A 13,070-nucleotide genomic window follows, 5' to 3' on the forward strand; every position below is an offset into this window, starting at 1 on the left:
AGAAAGGATAGCTGGCCTTGTACAAGGGTTACCATGAAGATACAGCCGCATAATCAGCTTTTCCAAACAATATTTAAGTAACATTTTGAATTAAAAAATGGGTATTATTCATTGATTCAATGTTTTTCATGACTCCCCTGAAAAGGCAGCTATCCCTGAATGGAAACATTTATTTCATTTGTAAGTTGGAAAACTAGAGAAACTCCAGCTCTACAATCTTGTACCTAAATATATCTGCTGATTAATACAGTAAACATTCAACATTTTTGTTCCAAAATTTAAATCTCCTGACCTGTCACAGCCATATGCAAGACTAAGATCAGCAGTTTGGGTCATAATTTATGACATTCTTCTCTGACTTTATTATTTCTACACAGCAAATTTTCAAGCGTACACGTAACCCGAAATAAATAATTCTATTAAGTATAATCAAATGACTTGATTCAATAAGTTAGTTTCTTGAGAGGACAGTTCTCTTCAACAGACTTGAAAAAAAAAACTGGCAACTACTTTGAGGGAGCTATACGAAGGTCAAGTTGGAAATTGATACATGACAGTCAAAATCTTTGTCGATGTCAAAAGAGAGAAAAAACAAACACCAATCAAAACCAAGGAAGCGAGCTGCATGGCGATTGATGAAGCCATCCTGGAGAACGTCACCCATCATTATACAAGTTTTAAAAATAGGTCAAAAACCAATGTATATCTAGGGTTACAATGAATAAAGGCAGACAAAATACATAAAATATCCGCTGCTATGAGTCATTCCAACCCTTGCTTTCAAAGTTTTGAACTTCAATGGTACATATAAGTTAGGGGGTTTGTTTAGAAGAATTATACGGAGGTACATTCTGGGAAACGGAGTGGACTAGGGAGCAGTGATGACAGTATAAGAAACATGAAGTCAAGCAAGGATGACATAAAATTGTTAGTGTTAAACTATAGAAGTATTGTACGATAAAGTAATTACATAATTTTATATATATTTTCCAGATATTGTAATAGGAATTGAATCACGACTGAGAAATGATATTAAGGATACTGAAATTTTCTCATGAAACTGGAGTGTTGTCGAGACAGTTTAGGAACAATAGTAGGGGAAGTATTCATACTGATGAAAGAAGAATCTGTAAGCTATGAAAAAGTTAAGGATGAGAAGCATGAAATTATAGGTTTAAGACTTAATGTTTTGGGGCGTACAGCCCTACCCAGGGAGTGGCGCCCCTGCCAATGTGAGTCCCAGAGCACACTGACCCGGTGTGTGTTATCTGGTAAGGGTCTCAGCTCAGGATTAAGAGTGAAGACCTCAACGACATCTATGGCGGAGAAGATGAACTTCGATACGGTATAGATGGCGGAAGTGGAAGCCCAATACTCGGGATCAATAGAGTATGACACCGAGTAACTACCGGTATAAGTGGTTCACCTCCTCCAAGTGCCAACAGCCTCTTCGAGGGTGGATGAGCGGAAAGAGGGCAGGGCACCCTGATGTCCTTGGAGTAAGAAATTACTTCTTAAGGCGGATGAACCTAATTGTAGGTCAACGGCATAGGATGTGGAAGGCAACGGGAAACCAACACATTAAAGGTCCTTGAGATATCCCAAGAATAGAAAGCATGATGATGTCTTTGAACGTAAAATATTCCGCAATAGCCCCCTATTCGGATCTCCGGAGGGGGATACAGGAGAAGGCAAAGAGCAAGTCCTATAAAGTAGGTACATGGAACGTGAGATCCTTGAAAAAGTGTGGTAAACTGGAGAATGTGAAGAACGAAATGAAGCGACTAGGAATGGATGTTTTGGGAATGAGTGAGGTAAGATGGCCAGATAGCGGAGACTTATGGAGCGGAGATTTCAGAGTTTTGTACTCGGGCTGTTCAGATGGAAAAGTGGTGTCGGATTTATACTGACAAAGCAGTTAGGACAGCGAGTGTCAGGTATTTGGCCATATAATGAAAGAATACTGCTCATAAAATTAAAGACAGAACCTAGAGATACAGCTCTAATCCAGGTGTACAAGCCCACCTCTGCTTATACAGATGACGAAGTGGAGGAAGTGTACGAACAACTGGAAGAAGTGTTACTAAAGGTCCAGGATGAAGAAAATCTTTTCATCCTCGGAGATATGAACGCAGTTGTTGGAGAGGGCAGAGAAGATAATACGGTGGGCGATTATGGTCTTGGTTCCAGAAACAAAAGGGGAGAAAAGCTCATAGAATTTTGTCAAAGTCACTCCCTTGTAATTACAAATACTCTCTTCGAACAGCCAAAAAGGAGAAGATATACATGGACAATGCCTGGAAATGGTAGTAGATATCAAATAGACTATATAATAGTTAGAGAACGGTATCGAAATCAAGTAAAATCAAGTAAAAGCTATCCTGGGGCTGATATTGACTCCGATCATAACCCCGTGATAATGACAGGCCAACTGAAACTTAAGAAAAGAAGAATAGAAAGACGCCCTCCAAAATGGAATTTGAGTAAGTTAAAGAAAGACAGTGAGGCTATAAAAATGTTCAAAGAAGAAACTAATAACAAAATTAATACTGAAGTACTGGCTGGAAGTAGTGTTCAAGAAAAATGGGAAGAAATCAAGAAACAAATAATTGATGCAGCAGAAGATAGTTTTGGAAAAGAAGAGAGGAAAATCTATAAGCCATGGGTTACACCCTACATTTTGGAACTAATAAACATGCGCCAGATGGCCAAAAGGAAAGGAAATCATGAAGAATACAAGAAAATAAGAAATAAAATCTATTGAGAACTAAACAAGCAAAGGAAGAGTGGATCGAAGCACAATGTAAACAGATAGATGAAAATATAACCAAAGGTAACACCGAAAAAGCTTTTACAGAAGTCCGGAGGCAGTTCCAAAGAAAGATAAAGCCCTTGAGTGCAATATAAGGAAGCAATGGAGATGTGATAATAGAGCAGGATAAGATAGCTATAATTTGGAAAGAATATGTAGAAGGCCTGTATGAAAGACAAATAGACGACGATGTAACAGAAAATGAAAGTGAGATAGAACAAGATGATTTGGGACCATGTATACTTAGAGAGGAATTTGATAAAGCTTTGAATGAGCTAAAACAAAGGAAAGCTCCTGGAGGAGACTCAATCCCAGGTGGAAATACTACAAGCTTTAGGGGATAAGGCAAAATATTCCTTATATCAACTAGTAAATGAAAGTTATACTATCGGAGAAATACCGGAAGATTTTGAGAAAACTATATTGATACCTATCCCAAAAAGTAATCATGCAAAGAGATGTCAAGATTATAGAACGTTAAGCCTGGTAACACATGCCTCCAAAATTATTACAAGAATTGTTTAACATCGCATGGAGAAAAGAATAGAAGAAAATCTCTCAGAGGATCAATTCGGGTTTAGAAGAAACAGAGGAACAAGAGAAGCAATTCTGAGCCTTAGAACAATTATTGAACAAACCCTAAGAATCAATAAGAACATCCTAATTGCTTTCATTGATATAGAGAAAGCGTTTGATAATGTTAACTGGAATATTATGTTTAAAGCCCTTAGAAGTCTGAAAGTGGACTACAGAGATCGGAAAATCATCTATCAGCTGTACAAGAACCCGACAGCACTTATAGGAAAGGAGAAAATCAACGCGAAAATAAGAAAAGGAGTAAGGCAAGGATGTGGCCTGTCGCCCCTATTATTCAATGTGTATTTAGAAGAAGCAATGAAAGAGTTTTCAGCCACCTCCACCCATGGAATAAAAATAAATGGCCAACTATACCAAACAATACGTTTTGCGGATGATATTGCCCTCATAGCTGAAACTGAGAAAGAGATAGAGACCTCACTAAAGAAACTGAATGATCTACTAAAACTAAAATGTAATATGAAGGTTAACAAAACAAAAACCAAGATAATGAAATGTACTCCGGATGGTAAACAGGATGTTAATGTTTGTTGGAAGGAGAAAAATTGACTCAAGTAAATCAGTTCAGTTATTTGGGAAGCATCATTACATCTGATGGGAGGTGTGAAAAGGACGTCCGTTCTCGAATAGCCCAGGCTAAAGAAGCTTTCAATAAAAAAAGAAGCCTATTGACCTCCAAGGCAATATCACTACCAGTAAGAAGGCATTTCATTAAGAGCTTCATTTGGAGCATTGCGACATATGGCTCTGAAACCTGGACTCTATTACAGGCTGATAAGAAAATAAATGCATTTGAAATGTGGTGCTGGCGTCGAATGTTACAAATTCCCTGGACTCACAGGCTAACAAATGAAGTAGTTCTCAAGAGAGCTGAAGAAACCATCAGTCTAGAGAAAATGATCACGAAAAGAAGATGTAGTTGGACAGGTCATTTACTCCAGCATTCATCATGGTGCACCACACTGCTTGACGGGAAACTGGAAGGAAAGACTAGAAGAGGACGACCTAGAGCAGGGTTCCTCGATGGCATTAAAGGGCGACGTCCATATCAACTAATCAAGCAGCTGGCTCAGGATAGAAGGTCGTTGGACGAGGACAGTCATGCTACCCACCAACCATCAGGTTGAGGAGAATGAGAGAGAGACCTGGCAAGGCTGGCGCTGATATAGAATTATTTGATAAGATAAGCAGCTATGCAGAGAATGACACAGAAAGAAACGTTATTGTAGCAAATTAAACTGAACTTGCCAAGTGTTAACTTGGAAGGGAATGCGAACGACAAAAAACATGACCAACAAATGGTGAATAAGTTGTTATGGGAAGGGTAGATGAATCAGAAAGTGATGGAACCAACTAGAGAGAAAAATTTTCTAGGCGTGGTGCTGATTAAACCAGATTAGCTCTATAGAGAAACTGAAGTGATAGATGATATACGTGTATAGTTAAAAATAAATGTGATAGAAAGGAATGTCATAAAAGTAGGACTTAAGCGATACCTATGGCTCATAAGAGAGGAATGGGGATAGTTTTAGAAGTCAATTATCATCAATGGAAAATGGTAAATAAAAATGTTAACAGCATATGGGATGAGATTAAAGTAATTATTGAGGAGTGTGGAAACAGATATACACCTTAAAAATGGTAAGAAATAGTATGGACCCATTATATTATACCAGGGAAATAAAGAGATTAAGGAGGAGATGCAGATTACAAAGAAATAAGAGTTAGGAATGGTTGCAAGAGTAAGGAGAGATTGAAGGAGGTCACTAGGAAATTTAATTCAGCAAAATAAAAAAATAATAAATCACCCAAGTATAACGGGATAGCAAATATAATAAGCAGCTATATGAATTTTAGTGAGCAATATATAAGGATATGTATAGATTAAGACAGAAACAGGTTCCAGGAAGGACATTCCAAAGATCATTAATGAACAAGGGGAGTGAGTGTATATGTGGGGACTTACATAAGGCATAAGTATTCAGTCAGCAGAAAGTAAAAGTAGTTGGATATAAAGATAATATGCAAGATAGAGGAGGTGCCTAAAGCTAACAAATTACTGAAATTTACCTATGATGATAAAGACATTTACAAAAAAAATTATTAAAGTTGAAAGCTAGAAACCAGCTGGGATTTATAAGATATCTGGTGATATATTAAAGGCTATACATCTATATATATAAAATAACTTGTCCTGACTGACTGACTGACTGATTCATCATCGCAGAGCCAAAACTACTGGACGTAAAGAAATGAACTTTTGGGGATATATCCATATTAAGATGTAGGTGCTCGCTAAGAGAGGATTTTTGGATATTCCTTCGCTAAGGGGGTGAAAAGAGGGGTGAAATATTAAAATTAGTGTGTCTATATCTCGAAACTTTAAAAGTTTACAGATGTAAAAATTGGTATTTAGAATCATCTTTAAAAATAAGGAAACACGTATTTTTTGGTTTTCAGAAAATCCAAATAGGAGGGGTGAAAAGGGGTGAAAAATGGGGAAAATGGGTTGAATGCCCTTAATCAGGATACCAGTACTTATATCTCAGAAACTGAAGATATTACAGACCTGAAAATTGGTACTTTTGATCTCTTTTAAAAATAAAGAAACACGTATTTTTTTGTTTTTGGAAAATCCAATTAATGGGGGGGGGGGGTGAAAAGGGGGTAATTTTTTAAAATGAGTGTATCTATATCTCAAAACTGTTAAAGTTTATAGATGTAAAATTGGTATTTAGAATCTCCTTTAAAAATAAAGAAACAAATATTCCTTTGTTTTCGGAAAATCCCAATAGGAAGGGTGTAAAAGGGTGAATAATGGGTTGAATGCCTTTAATGAGGCTACTTATATTTCAGAACCTGAAGATATTACAGACCTGAAAATTGGTATTTGGGATCTGCTTTAAATGTAAAGAAACACGTATTTTTTCGTTTTTGGAAAATCCAAATATTGGGGGGTGAAAAGGGGGGTGAATTTTTTAAAATGAATGTGTGTGCATCTTAAAACTTTAAAATTACAGATGTAAAAATTGGTAGTTAGAATCTCCTCTAAAAATAAAGGAACACAAATTTTTTTGTTTCCTGTAAATCCCAATAAGAGGGGTGTAAAAGGGTGAAAAATGGGTTGAATGCCTTTAATGAGGATACATATATCTCAGAAACGGAACATATTACAGAACTGAAATTTTGTATATGGGATCTCCTTTAAAAATAAAGAAACACGTATTTTTTTTTTTTAGTTCTTGGAAAATCCAATTAATGGCGGTTAAACAGAAGTGACAAATTGGGGTGAATTTTTTGAAAGAATCTTGGAAACGTAAAATGTTACAGACGTAAAAAGTGGGTGTTTGGAATCTCCTGTAAATGTAAAGGAACATAGGTGATTTGTTTTTGGAAACTCCACTTAAGGGGAACCCAAAATGGTTGAAATTTTAAAATGAGAATTTTTACAGTATATCTAAAAAAACTTAACATGTTACAGAAGTGAAAAATGGTATTTTTATCTCTATTAAACATAAAGAAACGTGTATTTTTAGTTTTCGGAAATACCACTTGGGTGGAGGGGGGGTGAAAGTGACTGAAAATGGTGTTGAATTCTTTTAATTAGGCTACTCATATCTTAAAAACGAAGATGTTACAGACGTGAAATTTGATATTTGCAATCTGCTTTAAAAGTAAAGAAACACGTATTCTCGGAGAATCCAATGAAGGGGGGGAGGTGGGTGAAAGAATTGAAAAATTAATTGACTTTAATTGTATGAGAATATATACATCTAATAAAAACCAAAGTTGTTACAGACGTGAAAATTCGTATTTGGATCTCCTTTAAAAACAAAGAAAAGCGCGTTTTGGGGGGGAAACCATCTTGGGGCGGGAGTGTAAAGGAGTTGAATTCCTTTCATGGGGACACATAAATCAAAAAGTGAAGAAGTTAGAGTCGTGATAATTGGTATTTAGAAGATCCTTTACTATTAATGAAACAAGTATTTTTTGCGGGAAAATTCACTTGGGGGGGGGGGGGGGGAAGTAGTTTGAAATGAAGTGACAAAAGTAAATTATATTTATGGGGATACTTATATGTCAAAACTGAAGGTAATAGACGTGAACATTGGTGTTTTTAATCTCCCTTAAACATAAAGAAACACGCCTTCTTTTAATTTTTTTTGGGGGGGGGGTTGGCAGTAAAAACTTAACGGCGGTGGGGTGTAAAAGGAGGTGAGACTAATTGATTTTACTGTTCTTAATGTACTTATAAGGATCCTCCGTTGCTCAGGCGGCAGCGCGCCGGCCTCTCACAGCTGGGTTCCGTGGTTCAAATCACGGTCACTCCATGTGACATTCGTGCTGGACAAAACAGAGGCGGGACAGGTTTTTCTCCGGATACTCCGGTTTTCCCTGTCATCGTTCATCCCAGCAACACATAATAATAATAATAATAATAATAATAATGTTCCGTACCGTCGTCAAATGTGCGGACCGCGCTGGAAACGGCTCCTGGACGGGTAATGACTAAGAATGCAGTCCGGCCGTGGGTTCAGTACCGCCAAGGCACCCAATATGACTCCACGCCGGATCTCCTGAAGGATTTTTTCCAGATTAAAAATGATTATAGGAAAATACGGTATGGCAAAGATTTACGGACACAACTGACCGGGAAGAATACCTGAGCCTAGCCCGGGAAGTACGAAATCGATTGCTGGAAAGGAAGATTGAAAAATGGGAGGAAACGTGCCGTAATCTAATAGAAAACGAGTCAGATCGGGAATTTTGGTGGATTCTCGCTGAAAACGAGTCAGATCGCGAATTTCGGCGGATTATACATCTAAAACAATAAGCATTCAATTATAAATTTCAGTTTAGTACCGTAGCGAAGCACGGGTACCTTGCTAGTTAGGATATATAGTGAAACCTCGTGAAGATGTTTCCGCAGGGGACAAAGAAAAAGAACGTGTTAAGTGAGAAAACGTGCTAATGAATATACGACTAAAAACTATCCAACAGGTATACGGAAACACTAGATATGAATTTTTCGACATGAGGACATTTATAAAGTATGGTACAAGTGTTACTTTTTTAATATCCACCTATTCAATATAAAGAGATCTTTTTTTAGAATTAAATATTATTATAAAATGTTAAGGGACATGTTTGGCCCGTATTAAGGGCATCATCAGCAGCAAACTCAAACCTGTATGGTGAAAAATCAGGATCCACTGGGTGAATTGGCCATGCGGTTAGGAGCACGCAGCTGCGAGCTCACATCCGGGAGATAGTGGGTTCGAACCCCACTGTTGGCAACCCTGAAGATGGTTTTCCATGGTTTCCCATTTTCACACCAGGCAAATGCTGGGGCTGTACCTTAATTAAGGCCACGGCCACTTCCTTCCCATTCCTAGGCCTTTCCTGTCCCATCGTCGCCATAAGACTTATCTGTGTCGGTGCGGCGTAAAACAAATAGCAAAAAAGAAAAATTAGGATCCTGATTGTTCTTACAAGTCGTAAAAAGAGGATATCAATGTAGGTGTTTGTCTAACATAAAAATTGTTAGAATGTCCTTGGTTAAAATCGTAGTATCAAGCTGCATGTCACAATTTCTCAAGAATATACTTTCCGGAGCGCTGAGTCAATGCACCCAAAACCTGTTGAGGGTAGGGCAATAAACAGCTCAATCTTTATAATGAAATCGAAATGTGTTTCCTTGAATACTCCTGTTGGAGGATAAGAAAGAGTAAAGCTGATAGACTGTTAAAGATGTTAATTTCATATGTTAAGATAATTTTTATATTAGACAAACACCTACATTGATATCCTCTTTTTACGACTTGTAAGAACAATCAGGATCCTGATTTTTCACCATACAGGTTTGAGTTTGTGGCTCAAGATGCCCTTAATATGGGTGAAACATGTCCCTTAACATTTTATAATAATATTTAATTCTAAAAAAAGATCTCTTTTTATTGAATAGGTGGATATTAAACAAGTAACACTTGTACCATACTTTGTATTTACGTACACTTCAATACGGACCTAACATGAGAATTATAATGTGTAATGAGGACATTTTACATCGTGTATCCACGGTTACGGTGAAAAGTATAGTCCTATCTACCATTTCTAAAGATGAGAGAAAAGTATTAAAAGGTGTAAAAAACATGAAAGAACGAATATGAAAACATGTGCACAGGGGCCAACAAAAATATCGAAGTATTATTGCAGACCACACTCTTTCTAAAACAAATGTTAGTAGAAGCCTTTTATTTAGGACCAGTGGGTTATTTAACATTATTTTATGGACACACTCATAGACAATGAATTGGAGGTTACATTCAACCATATGTAAGTGCGACCTGCAAGGAAATTTTGGCCATAATTTTGAATCACACAAACATTCAACCAACTTGAGTCATCGAGTTGAAACTCGAAGGTGTGAGTTTCAACATTCACGACCTCTGTGTACTTATGTCAATCCACTTTCTAACAGATTTTAATTTTGACTTCATTATTAAAGAATTACACAATATTTTCCGTATCCATAACTGGGCTATCACAAGACAAATATGCACCACGCTAGTCACTTTCACATGATTATGTTTCTAATCCAGATATAGGCTACCGTATAACATGACAAATATTAACCATACTTCACTGTACCATTCAACACAAAATACAACCTTCTGAATGGAATGCGTAATAAAAGTACGAACAGGCTCACTCTGCTATTCAGCGATCTTGCTATTAACCGGCAAGCAAAACTGAACATTCCTGAGGTTAACGGCTTGCTCCCAAAAACTGAAACTTATTCTTTGAAGTTCAGGAAGACCTTTTCCTCTAATCATGCACCTGTGGCGATGGCTCTTATCTGAGTTGAAAATCATGTTGGGCCAATGACCTATATGTTAGGCCCGTTAAACAACAAGCAACACAAGGAAATCATGTTTTTTCACAAGGAATATCAAATACAGTAACATTTTCAAGACAAGGTAAAATGTGATCTACTAAGCGGTAATAGCAAAAATTTGTGACACAATAAGTGAGGTATTTTTTATACAGATTTAATATGATGAGTATCGGGACTTTCAATTTATGACAAGAGTTGCAACAGTACCCCCAATGTACAAAAGAAAGGGTGTCAAACATAAAATGAATAATTACAGGCCAGTTAGCTTGACAGTTCACTTACTGATTATATCAGACATGTTTGTGAAATTACTAACTGGTTTGACAGAAGACAGTTCGGGTTTAGGAAAGGTTATTTCAGTGAAGTTCAACCTGCAGGATTTAAGCAAGATATAGCAGATAATTTAGATTCAGGTCAAATTGACTACATTGCTATTGACCTATCCAAGGCTTTTGATAGGGTAGGTCATGGGAAATTACTAACAAAAATAAGGACTATTGAACTAGACAAAAAAGTTTTTGATTGGGTGGCTAAATTTCCACAAAACAGAACTCAGAGAATTACAGTATGCGAATTGATATCTGATCCTGTAGTGATTAAGAGAGGGGGTTCTGCAGCACAGTATAATTGGACCTTTGTTCTTATATATAAGGCAATTTAGCTGAGTCCTGGTATTGCTTCCACTCACTTGTGCCAGGCTTCTCACTTTTATCTATCCTATCTGCTAGTCAAAGAATTTGGTATTACAGATAAGGCTATTTGCAGATGTTGTTATTCTGTATAGAATAGGTAGCAGGATTGTGAGCGACTGCAGAGATACCTAGACAATGTTGTGAGATGGACAGCGGATGAAAAGTTATGTTTTAAGTTTCACTAAGAGGAAAAGTACTCTGAGTTAATTTTAATTAATCACTGGGAACAATATAAGTACCTATGTGTTATACTTGGGGACAAAACATGACGACCTCCACCCACACCACTACTGTCCAGTGACAGCCTAGTGTCTATTAGCAACTTATAGGATTAATATGTCTACTGTAGCCGGAGATGCTAAATCGTCTACTATCTATACTTAACACGAAGAAAGGGTAAAGACTGCAGAGAGTGTGGAAGAAAGTGGTTTGGCAACATCTCCTCACCAAACAAGGGTCACTCAGAACCTGTTAATGTGCAGAGTGTGATTAATTGTAATTTTAATTAATTGCTGGCTGCCAGCTCGCTTTCAGGAACTAAGGCTGTCATGTTTTGTTCCCAAGTATAATATAAGGAATGATCTTCATTGGGGTAATCATATTAATGAGATTGTTAAAAAAGGTTAAAAATCTCTTCACATGGTTATCAAAGTATTTAGGGATTGTAATAATGAAATAAAGTAGAGGGCATGTAAGTCTCTGGTAAGACCCCAATTAGAGTATGATTCCAGTGTATGTGACCCACACCAGGACTACATGATATGAGAACTGGAAAAGATCCAAAAGAAAGCAGCACAATTTGTTCTGGGCAATTCCTGACAAAAGAGTAGTGTTACGAAAATATTGCACACTTTGGGCAGGGAAGACTTGCGCGTAAAGAGACAAGATGCTTGGCTATGTGGTACTTGATATAGATGTTGATTCCCATAGGAAACCTGAAATATTTGTCCCGAATGAGTAAATTTATATGTGGTAGTTTTCGAGCTGTCAGTGGTGAGATGGTGTGGAATGACATTAGTAGACGAATATGCTTAAATGGAGCTTTTAAAGGTAGGAAAGATCACAACATGAATCCCTCTGTGGTAGAGGCGGTAGAATAACACCCATGGTATCCCCTCCCTGAGGTAAGAGGCGACGAATGCTCCAATTATTTTATTTCCTGTTCACTAATTGATTATTATTGTTTTGTTTTTCTAGTGGTTTAATGTTGTACTGACATATCGAAGGAAAGGGCTAGGATTGGGAAGGTAGCGGTTGTGGCCTTAATTGAGGTACAGCCCCAGTATTTGCCTAGGGTGAAAATGGGATATCACAGGAAACCGTCTTCAGTGCTGCCGAAAGTGGGATTCAAACCCACCATCTCCCGAATGCAAGTCTGTAGCTACGCGACCCTAATCTCATAGCAAATTCGTTCAGCGATTATTGTTTAGTCATATAACAATGAGATCTTCTGATCACCAGCCCAGAGGCTGGTTGAATCATCCAACAGCACCACCAGAGATTACGCAGTTATAATGAAACTGCAAACGTCAGTGGTGGTGGTGATGTAATAAGGTGTACCAGTCATAGTGAGGAGTGATGTAGTTTGCCACAACATCCCTCACTGGACCAGAAAGAGAGCATGACCATCCAGATACAACTCGTTGGCTGACTGGTCAGTGTACTGGTCTTTGGTTCAGAGGGTCCCGGGTTCGATTCCCGGCCGGGTCGGGGAATTTAATCGCTTCTGATTAATTCTTCTGGCCTGGGGACTGGGTGTATTTGTTCATCCCAACACTCTGCTCATCATATTCAGACAACATACCACACTACCAACCACCACAGAAATATGCAATAGTGATTACATCCCTCCATAGAGGGTTGGTGTCAGGAAGGGCATCCAGCCATAAAACAAGGCCAAATCCCCATGTGCGACCCCACAGGTGTGGGAAAAGCGGTAGCAAAAAAAAGACCATCCGGACACACTAATTGTACTCCAAATGTAGCATCACCCATACCATAGCAGCTTTCATCACAGCCATAAATGAGACCGAAACTCAATGGAAACTACATTTTGTTCTGACCTGTGTTA

At 37.8% G+C, this 13,070-nt stretch overlaps 1 protein-coding gene across 1 annotated transcript in view; it reads right to left on the reverse strand.

The window, feature by feature from the left end:
- Positions 1 to 13,070, reverse strand: part of iPLA2-VIA (calcium-independent phospholipase A2 VIA) — a 142,903-nt gene that overhangs the window by 76,651 nt on the left and 53,182 nt on the right. The window lies entirely within an intron of this gene.

The sequence above is a fragment of the Anabrus simplex genome, chromosome 1, assembly GCF_040414725.1.
Source record: "Anabrus simplex isolate iqAnaSimp1 chromosome 1, ASM4041472v1, whole genome shotgun sequence".
Classification (NCBI taxonomy): Eukaryota; Metazoa; Arthropoda; class Insecta; order Orthoptera; family Tettigoniidae; genus Anabrus; species Anabrus simplex.